The sequence below is a fragment of the Sorex fumeus genome, unplaced genomic scaffold (assembly GCF_029834395.1).
Source record: "Sorex fumeus unplaced genomic scaffold, SorFum_2.1 ptg000039l, whole genome shotgun sequence".
Lineage (NCBI taxonomy): Eukaryota > Metazoa > Chordata > Mammalia > Eulipotyphla > Soricidae > Sorex > Sorex fumeus.
The window spans coordinates 7,482,553-7,506,703 of record NW_026606096.1 but is presented as its reverse complement, the minus strand read 5'-3'; positions in this window follow the sequence as shown (position 1 = coordinate 7,506,703).

The following is a 24,151-nucleotide window of genomic DNA, read 5'->3' as shown; positions in this document are numbered from 1 at the left end:
GCCCTACCGCAAAGAAAGCGTCTTGCCCGCTGTGTTATCGCTCCAGCCCCACTAAATATCCCTCTCAGGGACACGCTCAAGTTGACCATGTGATGGCTGAGTCCAGGCTTCATAGACTAGTATAAAAACTCTCATCAGGTCAGCAGTGACCCTCCACTGGGCTGCCGTTCGAAAGTTGTTCATATGGGACCTCTCAGCCCTTCCTCCAAAACTTCAGCAAGTCAGGCTCCCACTTTATGTGTCTAACAAAACTGATCAGAAAACTAATACTATTTCCTAGATGACTCGGTTATCTGAGAAGGATTTGGTGTCCAGGGCTGAGAAATGAAGTTAGCCCAGGTATATAAACACAAACTGGGCTGAGTACAATCCTCATTCGAAACATGGATCAATTCACATTCTCCAGGCCAGTAACTCCTGGACCTGTTGCCTTTTCTGTGTCAGAGTCCCAATACGAAGCACTGGCATTCCCCGGATCTTCACAGCCTCTCTGGTGCTGGGTGCAGTGAGACTGATGGGGAGAAATACTTAATAACGAGGAATAAAACAATAATTCAGGGGCTGGAGCGATAGCACAGTGGGTAGGGCGTTTGCCTTGCACACAGCAGACCCGGGTTCAATTCCCAGCATCCCATATGGTCCCCTGAGCACCACCAGAAGTAATTCCTGAGTGCATGAGCCAGGAGTAACGCCTGTGCATCACCAGGTGTGACCCAAATAGAAAAAAAATAATAAGTCAATTTTTTTTTTAGTTATTTAGAACTCTGGTTCCATCTCTGCTACAGGAGTGGATGAACACAGATGAGAAGAAGCAAGAGCTTGAATGAATAGCTTCCCTGTAGGTTAGATGAGGCACTGTCTAAGGACCCCACCCCATGCTCCAACCACAAAGCCAGTTGCTTTGCTTATGGCCTCAAGAGGAAACAAGTCCTTGAATAGAGCAAAGGTGTTTGACTCAATGAAAGGAACCTGAGTGAATTAGTTTGAGCCAAGTTGGACCCCAGTGCCAGCCAATCATTGACCTCTTCTCATACTATACTTAGTTATTGGTTTGGAGATCACATCTGGCAGTTCTTGGGGCTTCTCCAAACCCAGTTCTCAGAGGTCACTCCCAGCGGTGCTCAGGGGACCATGATGTGCCAGAGATCAAAACTGGGTCTAGGGCTTCTGCATGCAGAGCATGTGTTCTGGCCCTTTGAACCTCTCCAGGATCCTGTCCCTTCATTTTAATACTAAAAATTATGCCCAGGGTAGACATTTGACATGCTAATGGGACATGTATTCTGAGAAGTATGTTCTGTCTACTGAACTTGGGTATCCAACTTTATCTCCTCCTTCCCACCCATTCCACATGCTTAGACATCATTCCTTTCCCGCCTCTGTTTTTTTTCAAAACTTTCCTTGACCTTTCTTTCAGAGGTCAGTCAAGATATCTGTCCTGTATTGTCTCTTTTGTGTGAAAATCTACAATAAATGCCACTTGATCTTTCCCTGAGCTGGTGTCCTTTTCTATTTGTGCTGACAGTCAAGAATCTTATCCCTCCTCTACACCCCCACACTCCAGCACCCCAATACCCCAGAGAAGGTTCCAACTTATATATAGTTGGAACAGGCAGGTAGGTTTCAATAGAGGAAAATTTTGCATTAAAAACAGAATTTAAAGCTACAAAGCATTTCTTTTCTGGGCATATGATCATTTTCCAACATCCAGGCAGAACAGGAAATGTGTCATTGAACTCTGCACAGTTTATCTTTTTTATAGACTGCAGGGAGGTGTGAGGAAATGCCCGTTATAAAATCCCCATTATAAGATTTTTGTTGGTGTTCTGGTTCTGGTCTTTACAGGCTGTTTCAGGGGATTGGATAACAGATTGGTGCGAAACTCATTTCACTGTCCACAATAAATGACTTTTATTGACTTGAATTTCACAACCTACTCAAAACCTCTATATTTCACTTATTCTTGTGGCTAATTTAGAAAACTTCCTTCTGCAGTGATTTAAAACAGATTTTTTAAAATACACATAAGACACCTCAACAGGAGAATTAGCCATGAAATTTACATACAAGTGGTACTACATGGAAAGTATCATGCTAAGCAAAATGAGTCAGAAAGAGAGGGACAGACAGAGAAAGATTGCATTCATCTCGGGAACATAAAGTAATAAAATAGGAGACTAGCACCCAAGAATAGCCGAGATAAGTGCCAGGAGGTTTACTCCATGGCTTGGAGGTCAGCCACACATGATAGGGGAAAAGGCAGCTCAGATAGAGAAAGGAGCACCAAATAAAGGGTGTTGGGAGGTACCTATAGATTAGACTATAGACCGAACATGATTGCTACTCAATGCCTCTTCTGCAAACCACAACACCCAAAAGGAGAGAGAGAACAAAAGAGAATAACCTCCCACAGAGGCAGGGTGGAATGGGGAAGGGGGTTGGAGGGGGGGATACTGGGATCCGTGGTGGTGGAAAATGGGCACTGGTGGAGGGATGGGTACTTGATCATTGCATAATTGAAACCCAAGCACAAAAATTTGTAAGTCTATAACTGTACCTCATGGTGTTTCACTAATAAAAATTTAAAAAAAGAAAAGGACAATTAGTGATAGCTTTAATCAACCTGAAACAGAGTTCGAAGTATGCATGGTTTTCCAGAATAAAGGTTTCCTGCAAACAGTCTGTAAGCAAGAAAACATTTGAGATTCTATTATCTTGCTTCTTATATCCTCCCACACCCTCATAACCTTTGCCTTTCCCCCAATCTTTGAAGAGGTTCTTACACATTGTGTTTCATGTTAAACTGGGTCCAGTTACCACAGGGGAGAGACCAAGTGCTCTGGAAAGATTATCCAGGTTCTCTCTCCTGGAAAGATTATCAGGCAGATTTTGGAGGTAGCTCTTGACTAATCAAGATATCTCCAGATTTTAAAGAACTCCTGCTATCTGGGGAGTACTCAAATCACAGACACTTGCCTCAAGACAGGCCACTACCCAATTTTTTCTTCTAACTTACATTCCCAGCCAGCCCTTTTGAAACCCTTAGCTCCAACTTGAGAATAATATGATTTGGCTGTGCAAGTCCACCATCATCTCAGGTTACTAGCATGTGATGAATCCTGGTTCTGCTTATTATTATTTTTTTCCTGTCACCAACCCTTGTTTCTATAATAATGGAAATTCAAGATGCTTTTACCCAAGCACAAGTGACATTACCATTACCTGTTTCCTACCTCAAAAGAGAAGTCATAGTGAGAGTTTCTTATTTCACTTTCTAAAAAGCGGAATGTCACTCAGGTCCCGAGTATGTGTTTATTTTCCTGTTGATTCACAACTCTGTGTGTAGTATGGTTGGGGAGATTTTTTTTTTCAGCCAGATAGTGACTAGAAGGAACTTAACAAGTTGCTCTCAGGACACAACGTGAAGACCTAACTATCAGGGGAAATAGCAGAGGAAAAGTGATTTCGAGTTTACATAACTGAGGGGGTGGGCTTGGTAGGGGACAGTTGTTGGGGATGTGGCATTGGAACATTGTCATCATGAAACACTGTAAATCAAGGTGCTTACAATTAAAAAATTTTTTTTAATGCAGGCTGCCTTTTAAACCCATTTATAGGTAGGATACTTAGGAATTAAAACAGTCAAGGTTTAGAAAAAAAAAAACAGAAGTAAAACCACTGAGTCACTAAAGCAGTCCTCTGCAAAGGTTTATTGCACACACGCATCAAACAGCACTTAGAGAGCAGAGTGCAGTGAGGCGGCTGCACGTGTGGTTACGAATCAGCCGTTATAAATGAGGAGGCACTGACTATTTATTGGCCACAATAATGGAAGTTTTTAAGGCAGTTATCTCTGTTTTGTTCATGATCTCCAGAGGCATAAGAAATGATCCAGCTCAAGTTACATTTGTAAAAAAAACAAGCTAAAGTAGACTTTGCTTGTATGGTTGTGACTGCTTTTGACCACTTGGGGACTTTTCTAGGCTGGCCTCTTGTATGATTTTAACAAAACATAGAGGCAAATTTTTCAGAGTGTAGTATGGTCGGGAAGACTTTTTACAGGTTGGGATGTTGGTTCAAGGATCAGGACCCAGCTATACATAGTCAGGGCTTATTCCTGTCTCTGTGCTCATGGATGACTCCTGGTAGGGCTTAGGGGACCATATATGGTGCCAGGGATTGAACTCAGGTCAGCTACACACATACAGGGTGTTAATTGGGTGAAGGGGGAGTGAGAGAAGGAATCTCAAGAAAACAGTGCTTCTACCTCTCTGCCTTCAGTCAGCGGGGGAAATGTCTGACATGATTCAGAACTCGTAAAATCAGCTCTGAGCACCTATGCAGCCCAGACACCAGTGTCCTACCAGCTCCACAAGGCAGTCATCGGGAAGCCCCTGAGCTGACCTGCAATGAATTACATGTTAAAGTGTCCCCACTACCCGGGCAGGAACTAGAATTGCTCTATGTAGGAAAGTACTTGTGATAAACTGCATATTGGGTTGCAAGAACCAAGGTTGAGATGATCAAGGGACCAACCCAGGCTCCCTAACTTGTAACAGGTTTTTGTTTGTATGTGGAGGTGATACATATTCATGGAGAGCTTGTTCTTAATACTTCTAGGGAAGCTGCACACACTAATAAGAAAAGTATGCGTGACTGTTAACTTTCAACAAAGGGAATTTAGGTCATTCCTCGTACATGCCCCATGAGTTTCATGCTTAGTTGGAGGAGATTTAAGTTTGGGTTCTACAATATAAACAGAGGCCTTGCGGCTAGGGCAGACTGACTATGAGCTATGTCAGAGCTTGTAATTTTTTCAAACAGGAAGTAGCTGTTGCTGTCGGTATTGCTTAACTTATAGGAGGATGTAGAAAACACAAGGGAGTGAAATATGTGTTAAATTTATGCTTAATTGCATTGAAAATATATATATATTCTTAAAGATATATGTGCATTTCATAGAAAAGTTAAGACATCTTACAAGTGGTAAGACAATACTCCTTAGGTACTAGGCATAGTTGTTCATTGGTTGTTTTTATTATTTTCTTATTGGCACTGTAGCATTGTCCTCCTGTTGTTCATCAATTTGCTTGAGCGGGCCCAGTAACGTCTCCATTGTGAGACTTGTTGTTACTGTGTTTGGCATATCGAATATGTCATGGGTAGCTTGCCAGCCTTTGCCGTGCGGGTGAGATACTCTTGGTAGCTTGCCAGGCTCTCCAAGAGGGGCGGAGGAATCGAACCCGGTTCGGCAGGGCTGGCCATGTACAAGGCAAACGCCCTATCACTGTGCTATCGCTCCAGCCCAATTATTATTACTATTTTATTATTATTGGGCTGAGAAATAGCACAGCAGGTAGGGCGTTTGCCTTGCGCGTGGCTGACCCAGGTTCAATTCCTCCGTCCCTCTAGGAGAGCCCAGCAAGCTACCAAGAGTATCCCGCTGATAGGGCAGAGCCTGGCAATCTCCCTGTGGCATATTCAATATGCCAAAAACAGTAACAACAAGTCTCACGATGGAGACGTTACTGGTGCCCGCTCGAGCAAATCGATGAACAACGGGAGGACAGTGCTACGGTGCTATTATTATTATTACTATTATTGTTGTTGTTTATTGTTGTTGGTTTGCTTTTTGGAGGCCATAGCAGGTAGAGTTCAGAACTTACTCCTGGCTCTGTGCTCGGGGTTCACTCCTGGCAGTGCTCAGGGGACATATAGTGTGCCAAACTCCAGTTGGCAGCATGCAGGGCAAGTGCCCTACCTACTGTACCATTGCTCTGGCCCCAACTATTCATGTTTGATGCTGGGTTAGTCTAGTTTTCTAACCCAGCATTCCATGTTGAAGCTGTTAAAATTCAACCACTTATCCTTTCTCTGAGTCACACTGGCTCATCAGCATGTCCCAGTCCCAGGAGCGATGCTCTGTTCGCCCCATCTGAAGCTGCTTCCATCAACCCTTTTCTCCTTTATTTGCCAGCCTGAGTGTCTGGGGCCTATATATTATTTTTTTTCATTTTGTCTTCCACTATCTCTGTTCTAAATGAAATTATTCCCTTCCTTCCACTGACTTTGGTTTTTGCATGCTCTTCTCTTCTAGGTCTTTAAGGTTTTAAGTTAGATTGTTTAATCTAAGCCCTTTCCTATTTTCCATTGTGAGCCTGAATTTGTTATGAGCTTTTCTTTTAACAATGGCTCTGCTGTTATTTATATATGCTTGTAGCTGGTGTCTTCGTTCACATTTATTTCCAGGAACTATTTTGCAATTCGTTTTGCTTTGCTTTGTGTCATATCCTGTTGGTGCTCAGGGCTTCCTCTTGACCCTGTGCTCTGGAATACTCAGGGGGTAGTAATCGTAATGGTGGTTCTTGAGAACATATGTGGTGCTGGGGGTCAAATTGAAGCTAGCCTCATGCAAGTCAAGTGCTTTACCCCTTGCACTATCTCTCCAGTCCTGTTAAAGGAACTTTTTCATTACTTCTTTGTTTTCCTCCATTGACCCATCAGTTTTTCAGTAGCATTTTTAGTATTGAGATCCTTTTGTTTTTCCAGCTTTCACTTTTAGTAAATCTCTACCCTTTTAGCATTGTGATCTGAAAACATATATATCTATATCAATCTATCTATCTATCTATCTATCTATCTATCTATCTATCTATCTATTGCTTTTTGGGTCACACTTGGCCATACACAGGAGTTACTCCTGGCTCATGCACTCAGGAATTACTCCAGGTGGTGCTCGGGTAACCATATAGGATGCTGGGAATCGAACCCGAGTTGGCCGCATGGAAGGCAAACGCCCTACCCGCTGTGCTATTGCTCCAGTCACTGAAAAGATATTTAATTATATCAATTTACGTAACTTTGCTTATACTTTTTTATACTTTGCTCAGCAATCGATTTATCCTGGAAAATGTCTCATATTCACTAAAGGAGAGTACTGTGTTCAGATTTCAGCTTTCTGATTTTGCTTTTTTTGGACCACACTCACAGTTGCTTGGAATCACTACCAGCTCTTTGATAGGGACTCATTCTCAATGGTTGAGGGACCTAGTAGTTCCAGGGATAAAACCTAGGTGTCCTATAGGCAAAGCACGTGTTCCAGCCCTTTAAGCCCTTTCTCTGGCCCTGTGTATTTGGTTTTTGAGGCTATGAATGTCTAAAAATGAATGCCTGATTCTCCTGGCTCTTCCAACTCTTTTTGTTTGTTTGTTTGTTTGTTTTTTAGGTCACACCCAGCAATGCTCAGGGGTTAGTCCTGGCTCTGCAGTCAGGAATTACTCTTGATGGTGCCCAGGGGACAGCTAGCGATCAGCAAATGCCCTAGCCTCTGTGCTGTTGCTCTGGTCCCTCCAACTCTTTTTCTACGGATTATTTCCTGCTTGATTTTCCTGTCTGACTGATTATCCAGTAATGAAATTGGAGGGTTAAAGTCTCCTATTACTAATGTGTTGATGTCAAATCTTTCTTCAGACTTTTTAGTAGTTGCTTTTTGTCTTTGAAACTCCTTTATTTGGCACTCAATGTCGGTTCAGTCTTATTGATGTATTGATCTCTTAATAACATTATATATAATATCCATCTCTGTTCCTTATTACCCTTTTTACAGTTCTGTCTGATTTAAGTAGGCTATGAATCCTCATAATTTTCAGGCTACTCCTGGTTCAGTGCTCAATCGACTCTGTAGTGCTGGGGCTCAAACACAAGCCTCCCGCATGCAAAACACATGCTCCAGCCTCCTGGTCCATCTCTCCTGTCCTTAAGACTTTCTTCCTGTCCCTCTGGGACTCCAATAATTCTTATGTCACTCCTCTTGGCTTCATCACTGTCTTCTCTTGCCATCTGTTCCCAGATTGTGAGTCTCTTTTCCAATTTGGACTCTTTTCTGGAGAGTCTCTGGACTTCATCTTCAAGCTCACTGATTCTGTCCTCAGCAGTTGTTACTCTGCTGCTGAGGCCTTCCACTGAATTTTTCAATTCACCTACCGGGTTTTTCAGGTTTTTCTGACATTTCTGTTTGTAATTTTGTTTGCATTTTTCGCATTTCTACCTTCAAATCCTCTTATATTTTATTGGCATTGCTTTCCATTGTTTCTTTTAGCTCCCTAAGCATCCTCAGTAGCTCCCTTCTAAGTTCCTTGTCAGAGAGGTTGTCTTGCACTTCATTACTGTTGGGGTCTTCTGGGCTAGCCTCTTGATGGGATGAGCAGAGGGGGCCCAGAACATTTCAGCTTTGAGTGCATGTGGTGTGCCTCAGTTTCCATCCCCCGCAGATCAAGAATGAAAATTCAGCTTCCCTGGGGTCTAGTTAGATACACAGCTCTGGGAAGGAGCCCTGACACCCAGCAGGTACCTGGATGGAAGATTGCTCCACAGCTGGAAGCCTATCTCATGAACAAAGGGGAGAAAGCAACTGAAATAGAGACGGAATCTCTGAGAAAATGATGGCTTGAAGAACCGGTCAGGATGGGAGAAGAGTGCTGAAAGTAGATAATGAACCAAACATGATAACCTCTCAGTGTCTGTATTGCAAACCATAATGACCAAAAGTAGAGAGAGAGTATGGGGAATACTGTCTGCCATGGAGGCAGCGGGAGGATGGGAAAGGAGGGTTATACTGGGGATATTGATGGTGGGGAATGTGCACTGGTGGAGGGATGGGTGTTTGCTCATTGTGTGATTGTAATTCAAACATTAAAACTTGTATCTCATGGTGATTCAATAAAACTTAAAAAAATTGCATAATGATTATGAAAAAAAAAAAGACTTTCTACCCTTGGTGACTTCCAACCGAAGGCAGAAGGGGCACAGCAAAGAGGTGGGGGTGGGTTGGGGTAATCTGTTGTGCTCATTTGCAGGTGTTTCCTGTTCTTTTGTGGTTACCGATTGCCTCAGAAATTTTTCCAGAAGTCTCAAAGTGGCATCAGAGATAAGATGATATCTGTGGGAATATAATCACTTAATCACTTAATCACTTAATCCCCGTTATTCATCGATTTATTCGAGCGGGTGCCAGTAACGTCTCCATTCATCCCGGTTACGTGCTAGCATAGCCCAGTGGTATCTGTTCGTTCTAGGAACATGCAGAGCCTCAAACCAATCATTTAGGGTCTTGACGAAGAAGTCTGACCATCTTGTAGGTGGGCGTCCACGTGATCTTTTGATGTCCTGTGGAATCCAATCAGTAATGGCTCTAGTCCAGCGGTTGTCTGTAAACCTCATTACATGTCCAGCCCATCTGATTTTTGATGTCTTGGCAAATGAGACAGCGTCCCTGATTCTTGAGCGTTGACGAAGATCAGAACTCTGGATTCTATCTCTCATTTGAGTGAATCGTGATATTCCAAGCATAGTTCTTTCGATTCCTCTTTGAGAGACCCGAATAGCGTTCTCATCCCGTTTTCATAGGGTCCAGGTCTCTGAGGCATATGTTAATGCAGGAAGAACAGTGGAATCAAAGAGATGTGCTCGTAGCTGGAGGTTCTTTGTCCTTTTAGTTATTTCTTCAACGCTCTTGAAGGCATTCCAAGCCGCTCTCTTCCTCCTGCGCAACTCAGGTGCCAGGTCATTCATCATGTTGATTTCTCGACCTAGGTATATATAACTGTTGCATTCGGAGATGGTGGTTCCGTTGAGAGCGAATGGAGCGTCAGGAACAAGGTTGTTTCTCATAAACATTGTCTTCGTAAGATTCAGCTGTAGTCCGACCTTTCCACATTCACGGTCAAAGTCGTTCAGCATTTGTGCTGCTTGGCTGATGTTTGGTGTTATTAGAACGACGTCATCAGCAAAGCGGAGGTGGTGTAGTTGCCAACCGGCTATCTTCACTTCCATTCCTTCCCATTCCAGTTGTCATATGATGTTCTCAAGGGTGGCACTGAAGAGTTTTGGTGAAATGATATCACCCTGCCGAACCCCTCTCTTGATATGGATGATTACTTCTTTGTAGAATGGTGAGATCTTGGTAGTGAATCCGCAATAGAGCTCACGAAGGATCCTGATGTATTGAGTTTGTACGCCCTGATTGGCTAGGGCTTCCATGACCGCTTCCGTCTCAACAGAATCAAAGGCCTTCTTTAAATCAATGAATGTTAGAAAGAGCGGCATCTTGAACTCCTGAGAAACCTCAATGAGCTTAGTAATCATGTGGATATGGTCGATGGTACTGAATCCTTTTCGGAATCCAGCTTGTTCACATGGTTGTCCTTCATCTAGTGTTCTGCTAATCCTATTCAGGATGACTCGAGTGAATAGTTTGTAGATGACAGACAATAGGCAGATTGGGCGATAGTTGCCAATGTCGTGGATGTCTCCTTTCTTGTATAGTAGTACAGTCCTGCTGGTTTTCCATTGGGATGGAACCTTGCATTCAGACAGGTAGCGTGTGAAGAGCCGAGCCAATGTATTGATGAGTACTGATGGTAAGTTCTTCAGGTGTTCAGGTCTGATCTTGTCTGGGCCTGGTGCTCTTTGTTTCTTTACCGACGAGATGGCATGTAGGATTTCGGAAGGGAGAACATTGGGAACGACATATCCATCGTGTGGTATGTGGTATGTGGGCAAGTGGACGTGGCTATTAAAGAGATCTGAGTAGAAGTCATGAATAATCTTCTCCATTGCCCTTCTGGAAGATGTGATAGATCCATCATGATGTCGGAGGGCAGTCATCTTGGTTTTGTAGTTGGTGAAGGACAGGCGGGCATTACGAATGCTTTTCCCAGCTTCTGCTGCATCTATCAGTACTGCTGCTCTCCTGTTTTTGAGGTCATCCTTGATGGCTTCTCTGCACTGTTTTGCCAGTTTGGATGTTCGCTTGTGGTTGCCTGAGGCATGTGCCAAGCCACGTTGGCGAATAAGTTCAAGAGTGTTCGAAGAAAGGCGGTTTTTTGTGGTTATCTCTCTCTTGGCATTCCTTGCACAATCATGGAGGTGCTGAATCATTCGATCGTATTCCTCATCAATGTTGTCAATGACGGCATCTTCCCATGTTGCCGCAACAGAGCCAAAGAGCTCCCAGTTGGTGGTTGTTCTGGGAGTCCTCTTCTTAAACCTTGCATTCTTTTCTCCTCGTTCTGTGAGGTAGAATTTTGCACGAAGAAGACGGTGGTCTGATCCCGTTTGGAATTTTGGGACAACAGCAACATCGGTTAGGCAAAACCGCCGATTGAATATGATGTGGTCTATTTCATTGTGGAACCGTCCATCGGGAGACTCCCATGTCCAACGTTTAGATTCAGCCTTTTGGAACTGTGAGTTACCATGGAAGGTTTTGGTTGACATGATGAACTCAGACAGTCTGTCACCCTGTTCGTTCCATTCCAGACCATGGGTCCCGATGTGGAGTTCATCGACTGATCTTCTTGGTCCTATCTTGGCATTAAAATCACCAACAATGATCTTGTAGAAGGTGTGATCTTCTCTATAGAACTTCTCCAGCTCCATGTAGAATTTCTCAGTTTCTCTTTCACCATAACTGGATGTTGGTGCATAGACAACAAAGATAGAAACTGCCGGTAGTGAGCCACATTTATTCAAGTGTAATCGTCCGATTCGGGTTGTTAGGCATTCGAATGAATCAATGCTCGTGACTAAGTTTGTGTTGACAAGGATACCGACACCACCGACGCCTCTTTTATCACACGTTCCAAGGAACAGTTCTTCTCCAGTGTCGAAAACGGCATGATGTGATTGATGTCTTCTTGTTTCGGTCAGACCAATGATGTCGTACTTGATCTTTCGCGCTTGTACCATACGGTCTTCAATGGATGCAGCAGATCCCAGCATACGAGCATTAAAAGTACAGACAATCATTTTTGTTTTTCTGCGTTTTGGCAGCCTATTTCTGCCTTGGTATTTTATCAGCCTCTCCTTCCATATCCTTCTCGACTCTGCATATTCAGGGTTAGGGAAATGAGATCCATTTATTACTGGATTTGGCATATCAATTTGGTCTATTTGGCATAGACCACAGATAGCTTGCCAGGCTCTGCCGGGAATATAATCAGATTCTACAAAAGAAAAGTGAAGGAATGTGTGTCTGTTGCTCCACACAATATTCAGGTCACTTCAAAGCTTGCCTAAGCTTCTGACTCGAAGTTCTTTTTCTGATTCTGGAATTGGCTTCGAGGGAGTCAGACCAGCCTAAAACCTGGAGGCAGGATTTTCCCTTTGAGACCTGCTCTGTCCTGCTGGGCATATTCTTCCCTTGACTTAGACAGATGGGTCCTGCCCAGATAAGCCCTGACCACAGAGGACATCCATGTCTCCCAACTTCCCTCTTGTTCACTCGGGGCACCCTCCCAGACGAGGAACCATGGCCAAGACTCACCAAAGGCGATGAAGATAAATGTTTCAAGGCTTCAGAGTCAAGACCTCGGTCTTGGTAACATCTTACCCTCTCTCCAACCTTGCCAGGTAATTTCTTTTTTCTTTTTTCTTTTTTGGCCACACCCAGCAATGCTCAGAGATTACTCTTGGTTCTGCACTCAGGAATTATTTCTGACAGTGCTTGGGAGACCATATGGGATGCCAGGGATTGTACCTAAATCTGCCTCGTGCAAAGCAAATGCCCTCCCTGCTGTACTATCACTCAGGCCACTGAAACATCCCTGAGGGTGCATTCTTCTATGCATCACCATCCAGAGACCATGCTGGCAGCCATGACAGACACACAGATGAACCAGTCAGGAATTAATCTGTGTGTTTCCGTGACCTGGGAACACCCCTACAGCCTATAGTGTGTCTCCCGTTCCCATATATCACTCTTGGGGTTTCGGCTCACCTCGACTCAGTAGCCTTGACTTGCTTCACCAGAGGAGGTAAAAGGGAGTCAGTACGTGAAGTATCCATCACTCCGTGTAAACAGCTTGTCACCTCTGGGCTCTGAGTACCCACTTGCACCTTGGAAAGGCAGAACGGGGTGCCAACTCTTGCCCTGTAGCAGATAACTCAAACCTGTATTTTGTTTGGGGAGCTGGGGAGGAGGAGGGCAGGCACTCCGGGTGCATCCTTGCTATGATTGGAAGACTAAGGTAAAAAAATTTAATTAGAACATGTGAGGATCAACCCTGACTCTGCCCCACACTTCTGCCTGAGACTTAAAATGGGCACAGATGCTCCAGCTTCAGACTGCAGTGAAGACTTCCCCCACAGGCCCCCTCTCAGCACGGAGCAACTGGGCAGGTAGAAAACAGGATCACCAGAAGCTTCTGCATCCTCTCCAGATACCCAGCACAATCCTGTGAGGGAAGCACCCATCTTCTGCTTCTCTCTCTCTTTCTCTCTCTCTTCCTCTCTCTCTCCCTGTCTTGTCTAATGCCAGTTTAATATCATCTCCACTTTACTGCTTCTAGTGCCATCAAGTCCAAATAATGCTACCTTCTAGACTTCTTTCCTGCTAGTGTCTTTAAAGTATTTGGCAATAAATCCTTAATAAATTGACCTGAGTGATAGTATAGCAGGGAAGGCATTTTCCTTGCATGAGGCTAACATAGATTCAATCCCTACCATCCCATATGGTCCTCTAAACACTGTCAGGAATAATTTTGAGTGCAGAGCCAGGAGTAATCCCTGAACATTTCTGGGTGGCCAAAAGAATTACTTGACAAGGCTAGAGTGAGGGTAGAGTGTTTGCTTTACATGTGGCTGACTCAGGTTTTATTTGGCATCTCATATTGTCCCACAAGATCTGCTATAAGTGCTCCCTACGTACAGAGCCAGGAGTAAAACCTGAGCACCACTGAGTGTGATTACCTTCCTCCTGAGGAAAAAAATGACTTGACACATGAAACTGGATGCCACAGGTTCCTGTCCCGTGTGGGTGAGCTTTTCTTCCCTGAGTTCCTAAACACCCAGTGCACAGGTAAGAGCACTGTGTCATTCTGAGGCATCCCTGTTAGGGTGCCAGATGACATTGTCACTGTCCCACAGTGATGGGGGTCCCTTAGTGCATACTGGGCCAATGATCCCATGGCCAACAAATGGAGGAATGGGGCCACAGACTGGTAATCAGTGGTTGATAATCAGAGACTGTTTATTCAAATCTCTCAGCATTCTTATATAGGAATTGTGAAGGGTTGGAGGTCAGCAATTACACTAGGTGTGGCTGAACATTAATATAAACAATAAACAGATGTAAAGCTCTTCCTTCAGGAGTTCTTCTAGGAGATGCACTGAAAAACAGAAGGGACTGTTTTTCAGGGACTAGGGACTCCAGCACTCTAGATTCATATTAGGAGATTCTCCCAAGGGTAGAATTCCTTCTAAGAGCATATTGTTTTCTCCTTTCTTTTGCTGGTAATCCATTTAAACACTGTCCTCCCATTGTTCATCCATTTGCTCGAGCGGGCCCAGGAACGTCTCCATTTTGAGACTGCTTGTTACTGTGTATTGAATACATCACGGGTAGCCTGCCAGGCTTTGCCGGGCGGGCGAGATACTCTCGGTAGCTTGCCGGGCTCTCCGAGAGGGGTGGAGGAATCGAACTCGGGTCGGCCATGTTGGCTGCGCGTAAGGCAAACGCCCTACCCGCTGTGTTATCGCTCCAGCCCACATTATATTTACATTTTAATAGTATTTCTAATCATCATAAACACAGTAAGAGATATACACTTTTATCTGTTTCCTAAATTAAGCTTAAAGGTTGACTTTTTCCTATGGACATCTCACTATATATCGCATTCCTCAGTCCAGGTTATTTTTTTTTATAAATATTGAACAATATTTAATACAAAGACAAGTCCACTGCTACACAGCATAATTAAGTTATATCCTTAGTGAATTCCCTATTCAAATTTGAATTTTTCTATCCATCACTTTGGCCACAAGGCCTTAATTTCCTTAGTTTATCAATTGCTTTGGGGTATTGAGCTCTGCACATGATTAACCATTGTGTGTTTCATCCCAAACAGGTGAAATGTATACTGCCTCAGTTTCCCCACAAGAAAACACATGTTACCTCTATACCAGGTTCCATTCTTAACTTTTTTTTAAAATTTTTGTTAGTGGAACACCATGAGGTACAGTTGTAGATTTACAAAGTTTTGTGCTTGGGTTTTGATTATACAATGATCAAGTACCCATCCCTCCACCAGTGCCCATTTTCCACCACTATGGATCCCAGTATCCCTCCCACACCCATCCCCCCATCCCACCCTGCCTCTGTGGCAGGGCAATCCCTTTTGTTCTCTCTCTCCTTTGGGGTGTTGTGGTCTGCAAAAGAGGCATTGAGTGGCAATCATGTTCAGTCCATAGTCTACTTTCCACATGCATCTCCCCTCCTCGGAGGATCCTCCAAACACCCTTTATTTGGTGCTCCCTTCTCTATCTGAGCTGCCCTTTCCCCTAGCATGCCTGGCTGGCCTCTAAGCCATGGAGTAATCCTCCTGGTACTGATCATGGCTATTCTTGGGTATTAATCTCCTATTTTGTTACTTTATGTCCCCCAGATGAATGCAATCTTTTTATGTTTATCCCTCTCTTTCTGACTCATTTCAGTCCAGGTTATTTTTTCCTAATCCCCACAAGGTCCTTATTCAGTGACTTCTTTTTGGGTCATGTCAGAGTTTGTTCCATGATGATGCTCTAAACTTATCATACTTCTTATGGCATTTAGGCTGTCCCTTCTTGAAGTGAGGATAGCTTAGAGCTTGTCCTGGGTCCATCCAAGTCCTTTGGTGGGACCCACTTTCAGAGTGTTAGGAACCAAGATCAATTTAAGGGCAACTGAGTCTTAAATCAAGTAATATGATGGATGCCCAGGAGTAAAAATATTTGAAGTCAATAAACTCCCATGTTACAAAAGCATAGAATCAACTGTCCTCCTATGTCAATACAAAAAGGACATCGCTCTAAAATAAAGCTATGCAAAGGACACAAAGGAAAGGAAAAGATCAACATTTCACTGATATGTACAAAATCCAGAGCCATCAAAAGGTTTGACTTTACAACTTACAGTGTCTGATTAGGAGATATTTGTCTCTAACAGATAGGAAAGAAGAGTACAAGGAGAGGATCAAGTTAAGCACAAAAGATTGGGAGTGTCCCAGTGGAATTGGGTGTGCCTCAGGAACACTGTGATGGGTGTAACTCAATTAACCTAAGCCCCCTGCAGGAAGAGAAAGAATAACCCAATGTTAAACCTATTGGAACTATAATATAACAGCACTGGAAGTGAGTATTCTGAAAGAAAGAAAATTAAGGCTGGTCTTCAGGGTGATTGATCTTCTGGAAGTTTGGGGTGTCTGGGGAGCATGTTCTTTGATGCTGAGCTTGTAGATATTAGTTTGGATGTTGAGAGAAGGACCAAAGAGTGGCCTCTGCAATATTGTCCTACATCTGGGGTACACTGGGGATTTATCTCTCTTCGGAAAATGTATCTCCTGTCTCAAGCCCAGGAAAGCCAGACTAACTGTATGCAGACCTACCCACAAATGGCACCATGTGGGGCATCTGCTTAAGACCAACAGCGGCCAGATCCTCCCTTTTTGAAGAGGGCTTGTTCCCAAATAGCACAAGAGATGCTTATTTGAAAGAACAGTAGAATATAAAGGATACTGTGGGGATACAGTGCTCCAGCAGGTCAACCTGTACCCGTGGGTAAGAGCATCAGCAGCCTGATGGTGAATTCAGACTTCCTAATACTCTCAAATTGCCACTGTACTTTTGGTTGGACTCCAACAACTCGGGACCAAGATTCCGAGAAATTAAATAGCCAAAAGTTAGGTATGTGGGAGCCACACCTGGTGCCCCCACAAGCAGAGCCCCAGCAGTTGCTTGCTCCCACAATCGAAAATCACCACCATCCTCAGGATAGACCTCACCGTGGTATAATCTGCTGAAGATTTTATCACTTGATCACTTGACTTCCCGTTAATCATTGATTTGCTCGAGCGGGCACCAGTAATGTCTCCATTCATCCCTGTCACGTACTAGTGTAGCCCAATGGCGTCTGTTCGTTCTAGGAACAAGAGCCTCAAACCAATCGTTCAGGGTCTTGATGAAGAAGTCTGACCATCTCGTGGGTGGGTGGCCACGTGCTCTTTTGACGACCCGTGAAATCCAGTCAGTAATGGCTCTAGTCCAGAGGTCGTCTCCAAATCTCATTACATGTCCAGTCCATCTGATTTTTGACACCTTGGCAAAAGAGACAGCGTCCCTGATTCTTGACTGTCAATGGAGGTCGGAAGTCCAGATTCTTTCTCTCATTTGAGTGAAACGTGATATTCCAAGCATAGCTCTTTCAATTCCTCTTTGGGAGATCCAAATAGCATTCTTATCCTGTTTTCGTAGGGCCCAGGTCTCTGAGGCGTATGTTAATGCAGGAAGAACAGTGGAATCAGAGAGGTGTGCCCGAAGTTGGAGGTTCTTCGTCCTCTTAGCTATTTCTTTGATGCTCTTGAAGGCATTCCAACCCACTCTCTTCTTCCTGCGCAACTCAGGTGCCAGGTCATTTGTCATGTTGACTTCTCGACCGAGGTACACATAACTGTTGATTTTGGAGATGGTCATTCCATTGCGAGCAAATGGAACATCAGGAATGAGACTGTTTCTCATAAACATTGTCTTCGTAAGATTCAGCTGGAGTCCGACCTTTCCACACTCACGGTCGAAGTCGGCCAGCATTTGTGCCACTTGGCTAATGTTTGGTGTTATTAGAATGATGTCACCAGCAAAGCAGAGGTGGTGTAGTTGCCAACCGGCTATCTTCACTTCCATTCCTTCCCATTCCAGTTGTCATATGATGTTCTCAAGGGTGGCACTGAAGAGTTTCGGTGAAATGGTATCACCCTGCCGAACCCCTCTCTTGACATCGATGATCACTTCTGAAAATTTGGTATATGGATTTTGTGACTGAAATCTCCAGGTTTTCTCCAGATCAGAATAGACTAACTCCCCCCACCTCCCTGTACTTTTGGAAGTCTTGGCAGGCATGTCCACATCCAAAAGCTGTCACCCAGTTAAAAAAGTTATTCTATCTTTATCTCCCTGATAAAAGTCCTGAATGTCCCAAACAAACACGATGACCTTTTAGTACCTGTATTGCAAACTATAATACACAAAAGGAGAGAAAGAAGAAAAGTATCTGCCATCGAGGCAGACTTGGGAGGACTGTGTTTTGGGATGGTGGGAGAGACAAGGGGGACATTGGTAGTGTGAAATTACACTGGTAGAGGGATGGGTGTTGGATCATTGTCTGATTGGAACCCAATCATGAACAGCTTTGTAATGATCTATCTCACGGATATTCACTAAAGAATTTTTAAAAATTAAAAAACATTAAACAAATATCAAGAGAGCACTTTTTTCAGTGCACCACCATCACAGGCTGAGGGACACAGACAACAGTGTGTACGGTTTGGACCCACTCAACCATGCCCAGTGTGTGCTTGCCTGGTCCAAGGCACTGAGTTGGAGTCAGCATAGGACTCACAGAACATGAGAGACAGACTTTTGAGTAGGAATTGAGGAGGGTCAGGGTAAGCCATCACCACCAGCATTTACTACCCTCAGGCGAGGAGATCTGTGTTTGGCTCCTGAGAGGAAGAGATGATCTCAGGCTCATTTGTTCTCACCCTGGGCTCTCTCTTCAGACACATGCATGTGTTTATTGCTTTGTGTTAATTAATTTTTACAATGCACTAAAGATTTTTATATTGATGTACACAGTTACCACACCTTAATGCCACCAAGTGTAGAAGGCCCTCCAGCATTGCCCTTATGTCAATTCTGGTCCCCTCACAATTGCCCCCACTATTTGATATTTCTCAGTTTTGTGATTGGGGTCCAAAGGTTTGTTATCACTTGATATACTCTATTCCTTTATTCTTTTCTTTATACCACAATTGGGTATAATTGTCTGTTGTCTGTCCTTTCTCTGATTTATTTATTTATTTATTTGCTTTTTAGGTTACACCAGGAGATGCACAGGGGTTACTCCTGGTTCATGCACTCAGGAATTACTCCTGGTGGTGCTCGGGGGACAATATGGGATGCTAGATATCAAATCCGGGTCGACCGCATGCAAGGCAAATGTCCTACCTGCTGTACTATTGATCAAGCCCCTCTGATTGATTTTTTTAACACACCATCCTCCAGCTCCAATCAAATTGAAACAAAATGCATAATTTTCTCTTTTATTGGGACTGCCCAGTATTTCACTGCATGCATATTCCATAACTTCTTTAGCCATTTATTTTTTATCAGACATTCATATGGGTTGTTTCCATATCCTGGTTATTGTACTAAGTGCTGCAATAAACATGGTGCTACTTGTGAGCACCATGGATGTGACCCCCCCAAACCAACCCCCCCCCAAAAAAAGACAAAAACACGGTCTAACTTACATGTTACAGGGCAAGCAAATTAGGCTTTGTTGACTATTTGTATCCCTTTACCAGCAAGGTAAAGGGGAAAATTCTAGCCCTGGCTTTGGCAGCCCAATCTGGCCTGATCTGAGCAACTGGGTGAGTCATCACCGCTGCCTGCCTGTGCACTAATGGGGCTATGTGACTTAGACTGGTGGACTGCAAGTCACACCAGGGTAGTTGATTGCAACATTTCCTGACTTTTGTCAGGGGATTTTTCGGATGGGAGTGAGGCTTCCTCAGGAGCCGGCAGGAGCTTTCAAGTCCCCAACTTCAGGAGTCAGCCATGACACCATCTGTGTTGCCTCCCCTGGACCCAGGCCCAAGCTCTCCTTTGCACCCTTCCACCAGGCCTCTTAAAATCGGGGTGGAGTTAAAGAAGCTTCGGAGAGTCAAAGAAGCTGGGTGTCTGTGAGAAGTGAGCAAGATGCTCCCCTGTTCCCAGGGGGCTGCAGAGCAGGGACAGCAAAATGTGCCCTGCTGCCTGCAACTCCAACTCCAATGCCACCTCTTCCACCTCCCCCACTGCCACAGATCCACTCTCAGCTCCTGTGGGTCCCCAACTCCAGCAGCCCAACTCTTCCAAGTCACTGTGTTAGAAAGAGAAGGAAAATAATTTTTTAAAGGGTTTCTTTCTGTGTGCTTTGTTGTTTTTCTACGCTACGTGATTAGGAAGCTCCTGCCTGCAAAATGTAGAAGTTTTCATCCAACTTCCTTTTCTGATCATTGTATGTGTTTGACTGAGGCCAAGCCTCTCAAACCCATGACCTTATTCAGTAAGATCAGAGGTTCTGATGCCACAGACCTGCCTCCCCCCTTCCCCTCCCTCCCCAACTCCTTGCCACCCACTCTCACACAAACCACTGACCTGGGCCAGCCAGGCTCCGTGGCTCCACGTCCTGTTCAACTATTCTTTTAAGAGAAAGCAGAATTTCTGAAAATTATGTTTTTTTTTCCCAAACCAAAGCAAGGCATAGTAAGATGATAGTCAAGATGACAATGATTTCATACTAATCACTTGTACATCATGATATGGGGATTAATTTTGTGTATATCTGAATAACTAAAATGTTGTATAAATCATTCTGTTATTATGGAATAATAGCTATCATTATGGGTGACAGTAATTGCCCCATCAAGTAGTACAATTGGAATTTCCTTTCCAAAATATTTGTTTCTCATAACATGAAATGTTTTTGCCTTGTTCAAAGTAACATTTACTTACAAATCTTTAGCTTATTGGGAAACATTTACATTTAAATACATGTTATCCTACCAGAGCTTATATATGTATTGCAGATCTGTATTTTTTAAAATATCATGTTGTTACGTATTTATAACACAGTAAAATAACTCTGAATATAAAATATCAGAAGGCAAGTTGTCATGCAGGATTAAAGTAATATACACACATATACATCACTTTATTTTTATTTATTTATTTATTATATACATCACTTTAAATATACATATGTCACACTTAACGCATTAATGCATTTTAGGAGATATAGATAAATAGGTAGAAGGGAGGAAGAGTGAGCTTGAGGTGAGCTGAAGTGCCTTTAAGAACTGTGATTAATTAATAATTAAATGCCCCTCCTAACTCATGGCTGTAAATGAGCGCAGAAACAGATAACTAATTCCAGCCCGGCACTTCTTTAGTTGTCCCAGATTACTGCCAAAAGCTTTTGAACCGAAAACAAAACAAAACAAAACCACACTACCAAACATGCTTGCTATTTAATCATCCCACTTGGAAACTACATTTTTTTGGTAGTTCCAGGAATTAAACCCAGGGCCTCACATGAATAAGGAAAGTGCTCTACCACTAAACCATATCCCTGGCCCATATTCTTCTTATATTTTCTTCTACCATATTTTGATCCCATTCTACATAAGTAATGAACTTGCTGCAACATTTGTTCAATAACTCCTTAATATTACATATTGCCACTGAATCTTTTTTTATGCTGTGTTAAAGACCAGTGCTTTGTAGTTCCAACCTATATAGATAGGTTTCTAATGGAAAGATTGTTTCTGGTAAAAATATCAATTCTTGGTAAAAATCCCAATTTTTTTCAACTAGGTACTAAAGATACCAAAGGAAGGAATAAAAATGTTCTCTTCATCCCGAAGAACCTTAACTGACCTCAGCTTAAAATAACCCATATGGGGACACAGCAAAGGCTGTGTTAAGAGGAAAGTTTATAGCTCTACAAGCATTCCTCAGGAAGGAGGAGCGAGCACACATAAGTAACCTAACCTCACAGCTTAAGAGCTTGGAGAAGGACCAAAAAAAGGAGCACAACCCGAACAGGAGAAAGGAAATAATAAAACTCAGAGCAGAGATTAACGAGATGGAAACCCAAAAAACAATCCGAAAGATCAATGAAACCAAAAGCTGGTTCTTCGAGAAAATTAACAAGATCGATAAGCCTCTAGCAAAACTCACAAAGAAAGGGAGAGAGAAAACCCTAATAAACCGAATCAGAAATGAAAAGGGGGTCATTACAACAGAAACCACAGAAATTCAGAGGATCCTCAGGGAGTACTTTGAGAAGCTTTATGCCACGGAACATCAAAACCTCGAGGAAATGGATAAATTCCTAGACTCCTGCAGACTCCCAAGGCTGAACCAAGAAAACCTGGAATACCTGAACAGACCTATCACCGTCAAGGAAATTGAAATGGTAATAAAAAGTCTCCCCAAGCACAAAAGTCCTGGCCCGGATGGATTCACTAGTGAATTCTTCCAAATCTTTAAAGAGGACTTACTCCCGATGCTCTTTAAGCTTTTCCACGAAATTGAAATATCAAAAACACTTCCGAACAGTTTCTACGAAGCAAATATCACACTGATACCAAAAGCAGACAGAGATACCACAAAGAAAGAGAATTACAGGCCGATATCCCTGATGAACACAGATGCAAAGATCCTCAACAAACTACTAGCAAATAGAATCCAACTACTCATCAAAAAGATCATACACCATGACCAAGTAGGATTCATCCCAGGGATGCAAGGATGGTTTAACATTCGGAAATCAATCAACATAATCCACCATATCAACAAAAGAAAAGATAAAAAGCATATGATCATATCAATAGATGCAGAGAAAGCATTTGATAAGATCCAGCACCCCTTTATGATGAAAACCCTAGCCAAAATGGGTATAGAGGGGACCTTCCTCAACATAATTAAAGCCATCTACCACAAGCCTACAGCAAGCATCATCCTCAATGGGGAAAAACTGAGAGCCTTCCCTCTAAGATCAGGGACGAGACAGGGAGCCCACTCTCTCCACTGCTGTTCAGTATAGTACTGGAAGTACTTGCAATAGCGATTAGGCAGGAAAAAGATATTAAGGGCATTCAGGTAGGAAAGGAAGAAATCAAGCTTTCACTATTCGCAGATGATATGATACTCTACTTAGAGAACCCAATAACTTCCACCAAAAAACTCCTAGAAACAATAGACTCGTATAGTAAAGTTGCAGGTTATAAAATCAATACCCAAAAGTCCATGGCTTTCCTATACGCAAACAGTGAGAGAGAAGAAAGCAACATGAAAAAAAAAATCCCATTTACAATTGTGCCCCAGAAAATCAAGTACTTAGGAATCAACTTAACTAAGGAAGTAAAGGACCTGTACAAAGAAAACTACAAAACGCTACTTCAGGAAATAAAAGAGGACATGAGGAAATGGAAAGATATCCCCTGCTCATGGGTCGGGAGACTTAATATTGTCAAAATGGCAATACTACCGAAAGCATTGTATAAATTCAATGCAATCCCTATAAGGATACCCATGACATTCTTCAAAGAAATGGAGCAAACACTCTTGAAATTTATATGGAACAATAAGCCCCCACGAATAGCTAAAGCAATTCTTGGGAAAAAGAAAATGGGAGGAATCAACCTCCCGAACTTCAAACTGTACTACAAAGCAGTAATAATTAAAACAGCATGGTACTGGAACAAAGGCAGAACTGCAGACCAATGGAACAGGGTTGAATACACTGACATCTCTCCTCAATTATATGCTCATCTAATCTTTGATAAAGGTGCAAGTAATGTGAAGTGGAGTAAGGAAAGCCTCTTTAATAAATTGTGTTGGCATCACTGGACGGCTACATGCAAAAAAATAGGCTCAGAACTCTGCCTAACACCATGTACAAAAGTAAGATCAAAATGGATTAAAGACCTCAACATCAGACCAGAAACCATAAGGTACATTGAAGATAAAGTTGGCAAAACCCTCCATGATATTGAAGCTAATGGTATCTTCAAAGATGCCACGCCACTGGCCGAGCAAGTGAAAACAGAGATAGATAAATGGGACTATCTTAAACTAAGAAGCTTCTGCACCTCCAAAGAAACAGTGACCAAAATACAAAGACAGTCTACAGAATGGGAAAGGATATTCACCGAATACACATCTGACAAGGGGTTGATATCCAGGATATACAAAATACTGGTTAAACTCCACAAGAAGAAAACATCCAACCCCATCCAAAAACGGGGCAATGAAATGAACAGAAACTTTCTCAAAGACGAAATCCGAATGGCAAAAAAGCACATGAGAAAATGCTCTACATCATTAATCATCAGGGAGATGCAGATCAAAACCACAATGAGATACCATCTCACACCTCAGAGACTGGCCCACATTCAAAAGAACAAAAGCAACCGATGCTGGCGTGGATGTGGCGAGAAAGGGACACTCCTTCACTGTTGGTGGGAATGTCCACTGGTTCAGCCCTTCTGGAAAACAGTATGGACGATTCTCA